Source organism: Perognathus longimembris, chromosome 16 (genome assembly GCF_023159225.1).
Source record: "Perognathus longimembris pacificus isolate PPM17 chromosome 16, ASM2315922v1, whole genome shotgun sequence".
NCBI lineage: Eukaryota > Metazoa > Chordata > Mammalia > Rodentia > Heteromyidae > Perognathus > Perognathus longimembris.
Genome location: NC_063176.1, coordinates 3,318,723 through 3,334,231, shown reverse-complemented (window position 1 = coordinate 3,334,231; position 15,509 = coordinate 3,318,723).

The following is a 15,509-nucleotide window of genomic DNA, read 5'->3' as shown; positions in this document are numbered from 1 at the left end:
CAGTGTTTAGGATTGCTTTACAATGCACTCGAGTTCTTCGCTGAAACGAGGGGAAGAGACGGTGCTGGTTTGCCTTGTTTGGCATCCTTTGGGATGAAAAGCACTATAGAAATGAAAGCTGTTATTAACCCGCCCCTTCTCCAGACGCACGTCGACAGGGGCTCGAACACGCACATCAGTCGACGGTGAGGCTCGGCGCAAAGAAAGCGACCACAGTGTTTACAAGGTCTGCCCAGAGCTGTTTATGGCGGTGGAAATGGAAGCTCGTGCTGGGGCGGAGGCCCCCCAACATTCTGCACGGACGCCAGCTCACGGACAGGACTTCCTGCTTTCCCTAGAGGCTCGGGGAGCAAACGTGGGGCGTGGGTTAGGTCCTGCCTGGGTCCAGGGAGGTCGTGGGGATCGCTGTGGAAGCGTCGCGTCCCGGGTGGGGTCTGGGGAACTGAGATGTCTTTGGCCGTTGCATGCTGACCTCACAGAGCAAGAAGAGAAAGCGCCCAGGCCCGGCCCTTGCGGCGGCGCCAGCTCTTGGGCCTGTTTTATGAATAGCACTTCGTTTTGCAATGTGGTGGACTGACCCCACGCACTCTGGAAGTAATGATTGCCTGTGCTGTGGCTGGGGGGGGGGGGTCCCCTCTGCACAGCCCAGCGTGAGACAGAAGCAGCGTGAGCCGTCTCCATGCGGAGGACAGGCTGGCGCGGGAACCAGCGAGCTCTGAACCCCGAAGGACACGGATTCACGCTGCATTGCAGCCGTGTCCACGCACCTGCTGCGGTGCTGCCCCGGCTGGCCGTGTCCACGCACCTGCTGCGGTGCTGCCCCGGCTGGCCATGTCCACGCACCTGCTGCGGTGCTGCCCCGGCTGGCCGTGTCCACGCACCTGCTGCGGTGCTGCCCCGGCTGGCCGTGTCCACGCACCTGGTGCGGTGCTGCCCCGGCTGGCCGTGTCCACGCACCTGCTGCGGTGCTGCCCCGGCTGGCCGTGTCCACGCACCTGGTGCGGTGCTGCCCCGGCTGGGCTGAGACGGGCAGGAATTCGGGCGTGGACGGTGGAGCATCGCCTCGCTTCATTCCCACGAGCCCGTCAGGAGGACTGGAGGAGCCTCGGCAGTGTGGGGGACGGGAGCGCGTCCCCAGGCCCTTCTGGGACTCTCTTCCTGCGCAGCTCTGGGGAATGAAAGCCTCCCCATGTGGCGTCTATTCTCGCACACCTTGGTGCTTCGAGCCACAGTCGTTCCCTCGCTGCGTTCATCTGGCGACAGCTCGGCAAGGACAGCGCGCTTCTGTCCTGTGCGGTGCTACCGGGCTCGCTGCCAGGGCTGCCCAGTGGGTGTCTGGCTGGGGCAGCCACGCAGGCCAACCTCGGCCGCTAGCTCTCCAGGGTCTTCTCCATGGGTGGCTTTTCCCCCCAGCTTCCTCTGGGAAGCTATCAAAGCCCTTGCTCTGTCTTGCTGGCAGTAACCGGTGACACCCTTCCTGCAGCCCTCGGAGGTCCGAAGCCTCCGGAACTCTCGGTGCCATGGAGTTTGGAGGAACTTTAAGATACAACCATAAATCATCTTCCCTGAAGGTTGATTTCACTCAAAAGTATAGATAAAAACATTCTTACTGTAATCATTTTTTATATAAAAACTTTTATATATAAGAAAGGTCATAGGAATATATTATTGAATATAATTGAGATTCTTTTGAACTTTTAAGTTAGCATAGAAAGGCTTCCGGGACATTTGAAGCTTCATACGGCTCCTGGACGCTCGGGGTGAGAATCCTGGGGTGTGGGTGTATTTGCCAACGTACGTCACTTCTATTTTTGTTACCAAGGACTCTCCTTCTAGCCTTGTCCATCCTGACACCCGTTCAGGACCAAATTAGACTATTTTATGGCATAGGCCTTGACTATACTACTTAATAGTTCTTGTTGCTTATACCCACTTTCCTGTAAAGGGGAAAAGCCATTTGGTGAAAGAGGAGGCCATAGATACTGTTTCTTTATCTTCTTTCTGGGACCAGAAACTTGTCTTGAACCGTGTTCCATCAAAACCAAACCCCACTTTCTACTCCGTATCAGGTTCTGGCACACTATCACTCTACCCCAAAGAGTTGCTTTCAACCAGTCCAAGGGTGCAGCCCTCTTCATGTACTGCCATATTAGCGTATAACGCCATGCTGGGGATTTTAGCAACTCCTCGTTTGGGATTTATGAGTTTTTCCTCGAGTTTCCGAGGCTGCACTGTCCTCTGTATCCAGTAAGGGCTAGGGGGCTGAGTGGTGACTCGGGACTGTTAGCAAGCTCTTCCTCCTCTGTGTACAGAGGAAGCAGAGGCGTTGTGAGGCAGAGTGGAGAAGCCTTCTTCTCCGAAAGGGACGGTGTGGCGGTCGGCTGCGTGGGGATGATATGATAGCCGCTGCTAGAGCTTTGCCAAGCTCCGAGTTAGCCTTCACGTACGGTGAGGAGCAAGGTGGTTCAGTATGTTTCCCAGAAGGTTCACAGTAATGATTCTCGAGTGTCTCTCTTTCTTTGAGAAGCTGGACCCGGGGTTTTGTGCATGCGAGGCAAACACTCCGCTTTTTGAGCTTCAACTCAGTCCTTTTGCTTGTGTTTTGTTTCCGAGGTCAAGTCTCACTAGTGTTGTCAGTCTGGCCCCCAACTCATGATCTTTCTGACTCTACCTCCCAAAGACTGGATTCCACGCAAGCACTACTGCACCAAGCCTGTTGCTTCTTTAATTGACGAGTAAAATAATACAGATTTATTGTATGTACCATGTTTAGACGTAAGTATAGATTTGAAATGAATCTGCCAAACCAATTAAAAAAATCACATTCCCGCCCAAACATACTTAATTTTGAAACACTTAAAATGAGATCATGCAGTGTCCTTTGATCTTTAAATCTTGTTCTGTCTCATCTTCAGTGAATCCCAGAGGTGAGTACAGCACTTTCTTTGAGTTGGCAGTTGTAAAAGCTCAATCCAGCTAGTCTCCTAAAAACTTCAAGACCCTGAGTACATTTGATGTTGCTCTGGTTGTCCTCAAATCTTCACTGTTTCTCTCTCATGGTCTATGGTGCTGCAGAGAAATCATAGGTCTATCCCTTTCCTGAGCAGCTCCCGAGCCTAGACTAGCCAAGCCTTCTCTGAGTCAGGCTCCGGTGCTGATTGCAAACTTGGCTCCTACCCATCGTGTGAGTCTCATTTCAGGTCCTTTGAAGTGGAATTCTGTGGGTAGTAAGTCTGAATACTGAGAATGTATTTGCTGACCCAGAGATCAATAGAACAGAATTCAGTCTTAGTTAAGCTAGAGAAGAACCCTAATGCACAGCTGGATTTTTTTCCCCCCACTGTCTTTCCAAGTGAATGTATGCTTTATGTTCTCCTGAGAGAGTACCAGTTCACCTGCCACTCAGAACAGATTGGAGCTCAGCTAGTTACTCAGAAAGCAAGTAGAGATGAATAAAGAAGTTGAGATTGGTGTACTAATGCATGGGTAGACCCTCCCATTTCTTGTTGGTCTTGCTCACGAGCTTAAAGGCAAAAGACAACTGTAATAGGAGCTTTTATTCCCAGCGCAGTTTCATAGACCCCTATACTGTAGTCGCGGAAGGTGCCACTTGACATTCAGACATTGCTTTGGGATTTGCTTATTTGTTGATATGGGGCCCTTGATTCAAAGTATCTTATTGGCATTTTCAATAAGAATCCTCCAAATTCATTGTTCTATTTTACAGTATCATAGAAGAGCTCCAAAAGATAGACTTCATACATTATGCTCGGTGCCCTTGGAATGACAAGCCAGGTAGTTAGGTTGATTAATAGAGGGCAGGCTTAATCACTACTTTGAATACAATAAAGGCACAAGGGTCAGTAAGTGAACTCTTCAAGGAGGTCAGTGTTATCACCCCTATTAAAATATGAACACTCCCTAGTCTCTGGATGCCTCACTAATCATTTTTTTTCATATTAGTTTAGTTCTCAGATTATTTCCCAAGCTTGTCAGGCAAACAAGATAGACCACAGGTAATAATTACTTCAAATCATGGTTATGGTTAACGTCAACTTTCTTGCAACACTCTGTCCAAGCGGGAAAAAAAAAAAATGTCAGTAGCAGGAAAAGAAAGGTGCTCCCAAGGACACAGCAAGCCTTTGCGGCTTGAGAAATCACGGCTCCGTTTAAATCTCACTCAATCCATATTATCACTCAATTCATATTATCTCCAGGGATCAGTATTACCGGTGAGCAAAGTTCTCTCTGCAGGCTAATCTCAAGGTTCACAGATTACCCAAACGCTAGTCCTTCTCTGGGCTGACTATAGCCTTCTACTTTTGTCACGCCGGTTCACACTTCCTCGCTCATAAAATCAGGTGGCCTGTGTTGCCAGAGAGAAGGCTGGTGGATTTGTTGGGGGTCAGAGGAAGGGGTACAGGGAAGAAATCCATGAGTCAATGATTGATTTATCTTTCTTTAATCATAAAGGAACGTACAGTTGGGAAAGCTATGGGAATTAAGTCATTATGTTAAACTGCACTCTGTGTGTGTGTGTGTGTGTGTGTGTATGTGTGTGTGAACTGTTATTGACAAAGCAATCTCAAAACAGTCTTCACTGCTTCCTACCCCCGTATGGCCCCACTCATTAGCAACACCTGCCTTGCCCCGTCTCTAAAGGAGCTGGGTGGCACTCATTTTGTTATCTGGAACCCTGGCCTATGAGGCCAACTTGGAACTTGTAGGGGGTCACAGTGGGCCCTGGGGGCAGGGCTCCCCCAGTGCGCTCCGGTGAGCCACGTGCCACTCAGCCTCAGGCTGCTCCAGCTCCCTTCCGGCTGTCTCTGCCCTGGAGAGCCATGCCGGGCATTCTGGCCATGCTCCTGTTAAATCCCCTGGAGGCTAGCTGCAAGTTTGAATTTCCTGCGTTTAGAGTCTGTTTTCCTTGGAGGTTTTAGTAACACTGTGTTTATTTTTTAATAGCATATAAAGGAAATATATAAATTCAGTGCTAATGGGATAGGGGTGTTCCTGGGTTATTGTGTGTGTGTGTGTCCGTCCCAAGTCGCTGCTAGTGACTTTGAAATTTCTATCTTCAGCTTTGACTTCTCTGTGATCGCTAGACTTTTCCTTGCTTTCTCATCGCATCACAGTCTGATGGCTCCATTTCAGAACATGTATCCAGTGTAACCATCTTTATCACCTCGGTTGTCACCACCGCAGTTCACGATGACCCTAAAGGCCTCTCCTCTGGGTTACTGTGAGGACTCCCGAGCTTCCTTCCTTGTTCTCTTCCACTCTATGCCCAGAGCCCAAGCGAGCACGCCACTCCCTTCTCAAAATCCCTGGAAGCTCTCAGTTGCATTTACGTCGGTGTCTACGCAGCCCTCCGAGCTCTTCAGCCTCGCTTTCCACTGGGCTTCCTCTCACTCGTGCTGCCGCCAATGCTTCAAGGCCGGCCCACCCCAGAGTCTCGGGCTCTTCCTTTCCAGGGTCCTTCTCTCACTCCTTCACCTGACCTGATTTCCTCTGCTTACCCAGCTAATTTTCATCTCAAATACCTCTGCCTTTTCAGAAATGTCTTCTTTCCTGACAGCTACAATCCCAGGTCTTGGGAGACTGTAGCCAGCCTGGGCCATATAGTAAGACTGTCTCAAAGGAAGGAGGGAGGGAGGGAGGGAAAGAAGGGAAGGGAAGCAAAGAATGAAGAAAGGAAGAGAGGGAGAAAGGAAGGAAAGGAAAGGGGAAAGAAGAAATATTTTCTCAAATGCCTTGCCCTAAATAAGTGTTTTGAAGCTGGTTAGCCATGTGTTTCTGGCTTATGTTTGTAATCCTAGGTACTTAGGAGTCTGAGATTGAGGGTCTTGATTCAGAGTCAGCTCAGGCAGAAAAGAATCTGCGAGGCTCTTATCTCCAATTAATCAACGATGATCAGAAGAAGTGGAGGTATGGCTCACGTTACAGAGCATCATTTGTGAGCAAAAAAGTCAACGGAGACCACAAGGCCCTGAGTTCAAGCCCCCGTACCAGTACACACACACCTTGTTTAGGTTTTGTATTTCCCACTGTATTTTTCACATTTCAATAATTGAACAACCGTTACTCCAGCACAGAGAACAGTGCTCAGGAGATATTAAGCAAGTAGACACTGGATGAATAAGTGAGTGAATCCATTTTTGTGACTATAAATGGCACTGCCAACCCAATGAATGAAATGAAGTAAAGACCAGCACATCTTTTCAGCTAGGGTTCAATATTTAGAGAATAATGGCAGAGTGAATAAGGAAGACAATCCTGGTTACTAGGCAGATACTTTCTCATCTTTTATTTTATTTATTTTATTTTGTATTTTTATTGAAAAGGTGATGAGCAGGTGGGTTACAGTTACGTAAGTAAGGTAATGATTACTTTTGTTTTTGAACAGATACCCCAATCCTTCATTTTCTCCTCCTTACCCCTCCCTACGCCAAACCCCCCCCAAGTTGTAAGGTTCCTATCCAACCTAGTGTCAAGTGAGTGTCATTGTTGCATTAGTTTGCTCTTTGACCTGCTGTTTCTGTGATTTCCTTTCCCTTCCCCTGGTCAAATAATCTTATATACAAGACAAGGAACAGGGCTGGGGATAGTGCTTGCCTCTTATACATGAAGCCCTGGGTTCAATTCCCCAACACCACATATACAGAAAATGGCCAGAAGTGGTGCTGTGGCTCAAGTGGCAGAGTGCTAGCCTTGAGCAAAAAGAAGCCAGGGACAGTGCTCAGGCCCTGAGTCCAAGGCCCAGGACTAGCAAAACAAAACAAAATAAAATAAAGTTGCAATAAAAAAAGACAGGGAAGAAATGAAGGAATAAAACAAACTACACATAGGATATAATAGGAACCTCTTGTTTCCCTATCGTGGAGTTCATGTTCATTCAGTTCATTATCTATAGTTCTGTGTAGTAAGCAATTGGGTTGTTGAGGTCCCCTGTTAAGAATATCATAGACATATTCTAGCTCTTACAAATGCCTTTTTCATCTTTTAATAAAAAAGCTTAAGCTAAGATAAAATAGAACCTATTGGTGATTTATTTTGGCTACAGCATGGGAAGTAGTAAATATGAAATTGCAGTACAGGATCACATGTATTGTATACACATGACTGCAGTAGGGACTGATCTTACAAAGGAGACAGAAAGTTACCCAGGACAGGTACGCAGTGAGACCCAATTCACAGGCTCCACAGGATACTCTGTAGTAAGCACTGTGGGCTCTAGGAGGAGGTCTTCCATTAGTTTTCCTCAGGAGTAGTCTTCTCCTTTTACTAAGACCAAAACATTCAAACTCAAATTCATGGGAAGCGATCCAGCTTTAGAGGAGAGATCTGCTGGGGTGAATTTGGGATCCTGGGGCCATTGCCAGCTACCCCTGTCATTCAAGCTCCAGCCAGGCAGCTCTTTCCGCCTGCTGTGTTAGCAGAAAATGGCACCTCCATGATGTCACCCATGTCCTGTCAAGTCACCTGTGGCGTAGCTGGGGGTTACAGTCTCCGCTAGGCGCTTTGGCAGCCCCAGCCATGACTTCTGCACCTTTCCTCCCCTTGGCAATTCGGTGCTGAAGTCAACTTTCTCCTGTCAGTCCAAGGGAATCATCCTGTATTTTTGCTTAAAAAAAAAAATATATATATATATATATATTTTTCTTGGCTTGTTTTAGAGAATTCCCTGGAGGAGAGGGAATTGTGGGCTTTTCCCTCACTTGGCTCTCAAATTTCTCCTGTTTCTTTATCCTCTTTACTTCTCTGTTTGTTCATCCCCCCTCCCCCTTCTTGTCCTCTTTCTCCCTCCTCCCCTCTGCCTCTTCCAGACCCTCCAGAGGTGGTGGTCTGGGACAGTCCGTGGGCAACAGGGAGCCTGCGGACGAATTCCAGGGGCAGCTGTGGGAAGCAAGCCACACTCCCCAGCGATGCTTCTCCTTCCTCTCCCCTTGCGTTTCTCCCCTGAGCTAGCAAGGACCTGCTTGCTGTGGGTTGTTCCTCCCCCCCCCCCCCCCCCGTGCCCTATGGTGCTGTGAAGTCAGAACAAAAGAGGAAATAGGAAACAAATGGAGCTTGACTTGATCACACCAGGAGTTCAGGTGTCAGAATACCACGTTCATTTATAGCACGGTGACACGGAACGTTCTAGCTCAGGATGCGGAATCAAATCAAGCCCGAACACGTGGCTGCTTCTCTGATCGCGTCTTTCAGAGGAGGGGACCCTCAGGGGGTCACGGAAGCTTCCTGTTTGCTTTGTTAGCCAGAAAAGTCACCCTTCCCCGAATGTCTAAGGCTGGGTTTGCCCTGGCTGGGCTCTAGGCCTGGCGGTGGCTGCTCAGGAAGGAGGAGGGAGACGCCCCACGGCGGTGGCTGGAGTCTAGGGGGGCACTCGCCTGGTCTAGCCGGAGAGGAAGGCAGGGGTGCCCGCTGGTTGATGCTGGGAGCTGACTCCTGGGATCCCAGAGCCCGAGGGCTGCCAGGCAGGGCCCACTGTCCACGGGACCCACTCCTCCCGGGCAGTGACCGGGAAGCAGCCCCTTCCTGTCCCATCGGAGTCTCTCCAGCTGAAAACGCGTCGCCCCTGACCTTCCTCGGGGCTCTGCTCACATCCTCCGAGGAGGGGAGAAGAAATCCGCACCCCCCAAGCCCTCGAGAGGAGCCTTAGGGGCTGCACCAGGCAGAAAGAGCGAGGCAGGGTGCCCCTTGCAATCAGGAGGCGTCATCAGAAGGCGGGTTTCTTTCTTACATGTTCTCGCTGCTCATTCTTTAGCAGTTGGCACGATGACATTCCCTGTTATTATTATTATTATTATTATGCTTACTGTTAGTTTAAAATTAAGGGCCTGTCAGGTGCTCAAGCCTGTAATCCTAACTGCGTCGAAGACACTGGGTTGTGGCTGGCCTAGGCATTGAAAGAGAGAAAGTTCCTGAAAGTGCGTTTGAGCTCCCGGCGGGCACGCACCTGTCCTCTCCCGGGAGGAGTTCCCGGCTCACGCCGGCCTCACAGAGAGCAAGACCCTCCTCGTGACTAACGCGAGAAAGACGCTGGGCAGGTGGCGTAAGCGGCGAGCCCTTGCTCAGCAAGTGGGGGACCCTGATTTGAATCCCCAGTACCGAAACAAAAAAATGCTGAGGGCCGAAAGACAGAAGCCACCCTGAGAGGAAAATACGTTAAGGAAGTTACCCAAAGTATTGAGAAAGTCTCCAAATGATCGAGTCTTTTTTTGGACTCCTTTCTACTATGATTTTGGAGCATTGGTTCAAAAAGATGATAGCTCTTCTTTAACAGGCAGCAAGAAGTCGTGCATCTTCCGTGTTAAAAACACTGGCTAGGAGGGCATTAAAATCCTTCAGCTACCGAATCAAACTAGATCAGATGTGAATCTGAGATTCTAGGTCTGGAGGAACGTTCTCCACTCAAGTGCTTGTTAAAAGTGGGCTTGGTGAGGTACACTTGTAACCCCAGCATCTTGAAAGGTAATGACAGGAAGATTTCAGTCCAGAGAGAGCCAGGGCAAAAAAGAAGCCCGAGTGTTGGTATACACCTGTGATCGCAGCTACTCGGGATTTGGAGGTAGGAGGATTGTAGTCAGAGGCCAGTAGGCCAATATGATCCTATGTAGAAATAAACTAAACGCCGAAGGGCTGCGAGCAAAGCTCAGGTGATAGAGTGCTCGGCTTGTGAGTGCAAATCCTAGCACCACACACACACACACACACACACACACACACACACACACACACACCAGGTTTACCAGGTTGTATTGGGCACCGTGTTTCCCATGGAACAAGGAAACGTCTCCTTTTACCCCCGTGGCTTAACTTGGGACTGATGTCGTCGGTCCTGCTGATGGGAGGCTGCGTTTCGCCGCTCGCTAATGGCTCTCCCGTTCTTAGCAGCATGAGAATGCAGGCAGGGCTGGAGTTTTACTGGCTCACTTTCAATAATGGCATTAATATTTTTGATTCTTCAAATGGAACCCCTAAATCCAATTAGCCATCTGGCTTCATTTAATCGTTCGTCGATGAAGTACACCTAAATATATGGACCTATACACGCTTACCTGTAGTACATGTTTACAATCCGCCTAAATGCTTCCGTGCTTGAATTGCATAACTGAAAAAGAAACTGTATTGTTAATCTGGGGCATTGTGATGACAATACACACTGAGCCCTGAAAATCATTGCGGTGCACAGTGGCTTTTGCACGCGGCCATGTTGCCCAGGGAAACATGGTTATGTAGAAACAGAAAAAAAAAAAACAAACAAAGTGGAGTTTGGAGATGGGGAGGGGGTGGCAAGTAGATTCTAGGGAGAAGCGAGAGCCGTATGGCGAGGGACGGCTGGGGAAACCGAGCCCTTCTCCTACGTGGAGATGGCGTGCGCGTCCCTCTCCTGTGCGAGCTGAGGGTGAGGTTCAGGAGGAGCACGCCAACCCCACGGCTCCCTCGCGTGCGGACACAGACCCGAGCCAGCAAGCACGGTGAAGGGCGAGCCGAGCCGCTTTTAGCTGCGGAAGGCAGACAGGTGCACGCGCAGCTCGGTGCGTTCCCTAAGTGGACAGGTCGGTCCGATTCGTAAACACGCCACGCACGACTCAGCTGCGTTCCCCCCGGTGAGGAGGCGCAGCGAGGCTGGGCCGCCCATCGCTGCCTCCTCCTCCAGGCCAGACGAGGGCCGCTGTGTCCAGGTGACTTGCAGGTCCGGGGCTGAGAGCAGCTGAGGCGAGAGCCCCCCGCGTGTGCAGTTGTCCCTGCAGGGCCTTTGTGAAACCAGAGCCCACCTTTCCTTCCCCGCGGAGGGGGTTGGTGCCTCGGGTGGCATTGGGGGTGCCCGGCAGGTAGCTCTGGACGGGGGAGCTTGGCTTTGTCCTGACCGCAGGACTCCACCCGGGGCCTTCCACTCGTGACCACCACCGACGTGGCACGGCTCGCAGAGGGACTCGCCGCTCCAACCCACGATGCGGTTTGGAGGAGAGACGGCACAGGGTCCTTCTCCGTGGAGTGTACAGGAAGGCGTGAAGGTAAGACCACGGGCGCGCAAGTGAGCAGCCAGCCACTTGGGAAATCGCTATGAAAAGATGGACTGGACGTGGCGAAAGGAGAATGGCGGCCCAGGCCTGGAAGTCCCCGCTATGGAGGAGGTGGCGGATGGAGGGTTGTTTGAGGACAGCCTGGCCTACGTAGTGAGACCCCACGTCTACTTCTTGCATTTTCTGTCTTATTTCTGTACTCGTCCTAAGGCTTCGGCTCTGGGTCTGTTTTGGCCCAAAGTCGGCAATCTATCACCTGAGGCATACCTCAACTTCTGGTGTTTGTTTTTCCTGATTAATCGAAGCTGAGTCTCACAGATCTGTCCATGCTGACTTCAGACCTCGAGCCTCAGATCTCAGCCTCCTGAGAAGCTAGATTACAGATGTGAGCCGCTGCTGCTTGCTGACTATGTCTCCTAGTGAAAAGTGTCACCGATGATCCATGTTATGGAGAAGATGAATGCGTAATATGAGTCCATCTTGTGTATCATTCTGAAAATGAGAAAAATGAATTTCATCCACAAATCATTTTGTTCTTATGAATGTCCAGTGACTACAGAGTGGCCTTAACTTTTCAGCCTGTGGGTGCAGCCTGCGTAGTGGGGTTCACAGAATACACTAGTGGACTGTCATAAACATTTGAGAATATGATAGGGAAGAAACTCTAAGAGCGCCTTTCTTTTCTTTTTTGTCCATCCTGGGGCTTGAACTCAGGGCCTGAGCACTGTCCCTGGCTTCTTTTTGCTCAAGGCTACCACTCTACCATTTGAACCACAGCACCACTTCCGGCTTTTTCTGTATATGTGGTGCTGAGGAATCGAACCCAGGGCTTCGTGTATATGAGGCGAGCACTCTACCACTAGGCCATATCCTCAGCCCCTTTCTTAAGAGAAGGGGAACTACTGTTTTGTGATATTTGTTGTTATTATTTTCAATAGTAGAGAGAGTAGTGTGTGGCAGGTCTGTGGTTGGAATGTTGGAAAGCTACCCTACACAACTCTTTCCAATGATCTGGATGTTAAACCGTTTGAATTTTGCAGATGGAACTATTCTGTTGGATTTTACGATAATCTTTCTTCTGAGAATAGAACTATTCTCTGTTGAGTAGGATTTGAATTAAAACAAATGTCTCCATTTTAATTGAAGGACTGCAAAAGAAAAAAGGGTGTTTAATTACAAAAAAAAATATAAGAAGAAACACCACTGGTCTCATCTGTAAGGTATTCCGAAGGGATGGAACATCATTTAGAGGAAGTTGCATTGTATGAATTTTTTTCTGCTCTATTGTTTCATGCATGGGTTTATCAAACTTATCTGATTAATTGGGAGTACTCTAAGTGTATGAGTTATAATATAAGCCTACATGTGTGGTTTTTGTTTTCCTTTTTTTTGTTGTTGTTGCCAGTTCTGGGGGTTGGACTCAGGGCCTGAGCACTGTCCCTGGCTTCTTTTTGCTCAAGGCTAGCACTCTGCCACCTGATCCACAGCACTACTTCTGGCCGTTTTCTATATATGTGGTGCTGGGGAATCGAACCCAGGGCTTCATGTATACAAGGCAAGCGCTCTTGCCACTAGGCCCTATCCCCAGCCCCATGTGGTTTTTTTTTTTTTTTAAAGTTTGTTTGGTCTTGTGGTCTTAGACACATTTCTTTGCATTGCCTGGTTAGAAACATATGCATGAACCTTGCATGTCCTGACAAGACTACCCATGGTCTTTGCTGTTTCCCTAGTTTAATAACCAGGAGCCCAGGCTGTCCTTCGTTCAGGTGCCTTTGCCGTGTCCCGCGGAGCCCAGGTGTGGACTTGCGGGCAGGCTGCTGCGCTGTCTCCGCAGGCGGGCTTTGTGGCGTGTCATTCCACATCGAGTGAGCAGTGAACCCAGGTGTGTCGGGGGAGGGGAGGGGGGCCAGGGCTCCCCGTCAGCCTGTTCTTCTCATGAGCTTCGGTGAACCTCATAAGGGAACCTTGACACCTGACTACAGACTGGTGAGATACATGGTTTTTGGTTTTTTTTTTTGGCCAGTCCTGGGCCTTGGACTCAGGGCCTGAGCACTGTCCCTGGCTTCTTCCCGCTCAAGGCTAGCACTCCGCCACTTGAGCCACAGCGCCGCTTCTGGCCGTTTTTTCTGTATATGTGGTGCTGGGGAATCGAACCTAGGGCCTCGTGTATCCGAGGCAGGCACTCTTGCCACTAGGCTATATCCCCAGCCCAGATACATGGTTTTTTAAAAAATTTTATTTATACTTGTTGATTTTATCTGAAGCTCACCCATGAATGCCAGTACCCTGGTTGTATTTATTCCTCCCGTGCGTAGACCTCATGAACACGGGACATGTTGGTATGTGGATCGTTACAGCCAAAGATCCACGCTCACAAGTTTTAGGAGTAAAAAATCACAGGGCTTTAATCAAGACTGTGCTATAGTCAATCGTAATGGTGTAACAGTAGTAACATGGTGCCTGGAAAGAAGTTGGTATGTATCTCAAAAGAAGCAGTCCTTAAACAATAGGAGGCTTGCTGCGAAGCTCTCTTTACTACAACTAATATTTTCCTATAGATTTCTTGCAATTCCATCAGCCGTAGTTCTTGGCCTCCTTTTAGCAATGCTGAGACAACATTTCTTTCTGTTCCAACCCTTAACAGCTTTAATTAATAGTACTTATTCAGCTCAAGCTTAGCAGTTTTATTTTTGCAAAGTGATTTATAATCATTTTTTATTAGTTATTCTAAATTGAGATTTAGAATGACATGTCATAAAGAAAATGCTTCATGTTTGGGAAAGGAGACCATTCCTACCCAGCATTTGTCTAAATGGCATAATTATGGCTGTGTTACTCACGAATTGTTTAATTATTTATTCCTTAATCTGTAGATGTAAATACACCACTGGAACCTGCAATTATGAAAGGTCTGCAAACCTGAGTTGTAAAGTTCAATTGATATCTGCAAGAATTCTTGAAGTGAAAATAAGGGTGTGTCTGTGGCTGAAACAGTATTAAAAACAAAGCTAGAAAGCTGGGCACTGGTGGCTCAAACCTGTAATCCAAGCTACTCGGGAGGCTGACATCTGAGGATGATGTTTCAAAGCCAGCCTGGGTAGGAAAGTCTGTGAGCCAAATTTACCACCCAAATGCCAGAATTGGAGGGTGGCTCAAGTGATAGAACACTAGCCTTGAGCAAAAAAGCTTAAGGACAGTGTTCAGACTCTGAGTTCAAGCCCCAGTACTTGCACAGACAAAACCAAAATGAAGGTGGAGTGATAAACCATTGAATTTGAATGACAATCTAAACTTAATAGTGTCTATAACTAAGCTATGTTATGTAGACAGCAAGTATCAAAATAGCATTATCCCTTTTATTCATGAAAGTGTTCGATGAATTTGATGTGTGTTAGTGTCTTTATAACAAGACTAAGATGATCATTAAAATACATGTTCACATAATGTGAGCGAAAATTAGCATTAGAATGTTTATGTATTTATTTGTAAACCTGGAATTTAAACTCTGCGGATCTGCGCTTCTTAGGCTGGTATTCTACGATTTCAGCCATGTGCCATCCTCTTGGTTAGCTTTGGAGCAGGGTCTGGTGTTTACACCTGGGCCAACCTGGTCTTTGTTCCTCCATATAGCAAGATGTCAGGCCCGTGCCCGGGGCCGAGCTTTCTTTTATTTGTTGAGTGAGATTTAGTGAACTCTCTGCCTTGACTGGCCTTAGTCTGCGATACTTCCCATCTCAGTCTTCCAAGTAGCAAAGATCACAGGTGGGAGGCCTCAAACCCAGCAGAATGTTTATTTTGGAACCGAATTTTTTAGATCTTATATATCTTATATATCTTTTGTATACCACAAGGATGAAAATTTAGCATAAGCAATATTTTATTGGCTTTGCACTTACTACTTTGCATCCAGCACAGAATGTAATATACAGATTAAAAGCCTTGATATTAGGAAATTTGAAATGTCGTGTTTTAATGGCATTAACTCACTACATACTTTTCAACAGAGGTTGAACGCTATGGAAAGACTTTCTAGTCTTTGCATTGTACATTTCAGTTTGCCTCTTGGGCTTCCTTGAATATTACATCACACATGGACGCATCTTTCCAGAAGGAAGCTTTGAGGAAGGAGCAGAGATGGAATGCTAACCGGCTTCTGCACGTGCTCAGGCCTCCTACAAGAAAGTCAATGGTAAAGAAAAATAAAACCAGCTAGAAAAAAAATCAGTGCCTCTAATGTAGAACTACTGTCCACCTGATTTAATGCCATGTTTTTCAAATTTAAATGCAAGGTTCATGCTATTGAATAAAAATAGGAATTTCAGGAGAAGTTTCTCTCCCTGTTACTATGGTGTTTTCAAGAGAAGCTATAAGCAATAACCTACACTGATGGGGGGAAAATTAAAAATCAGAATGTTAGGCAAACACACCTCTGACTCTGTCTGCCTGTCTTTTTTTCTTTAGAAATAATTATATAAACAT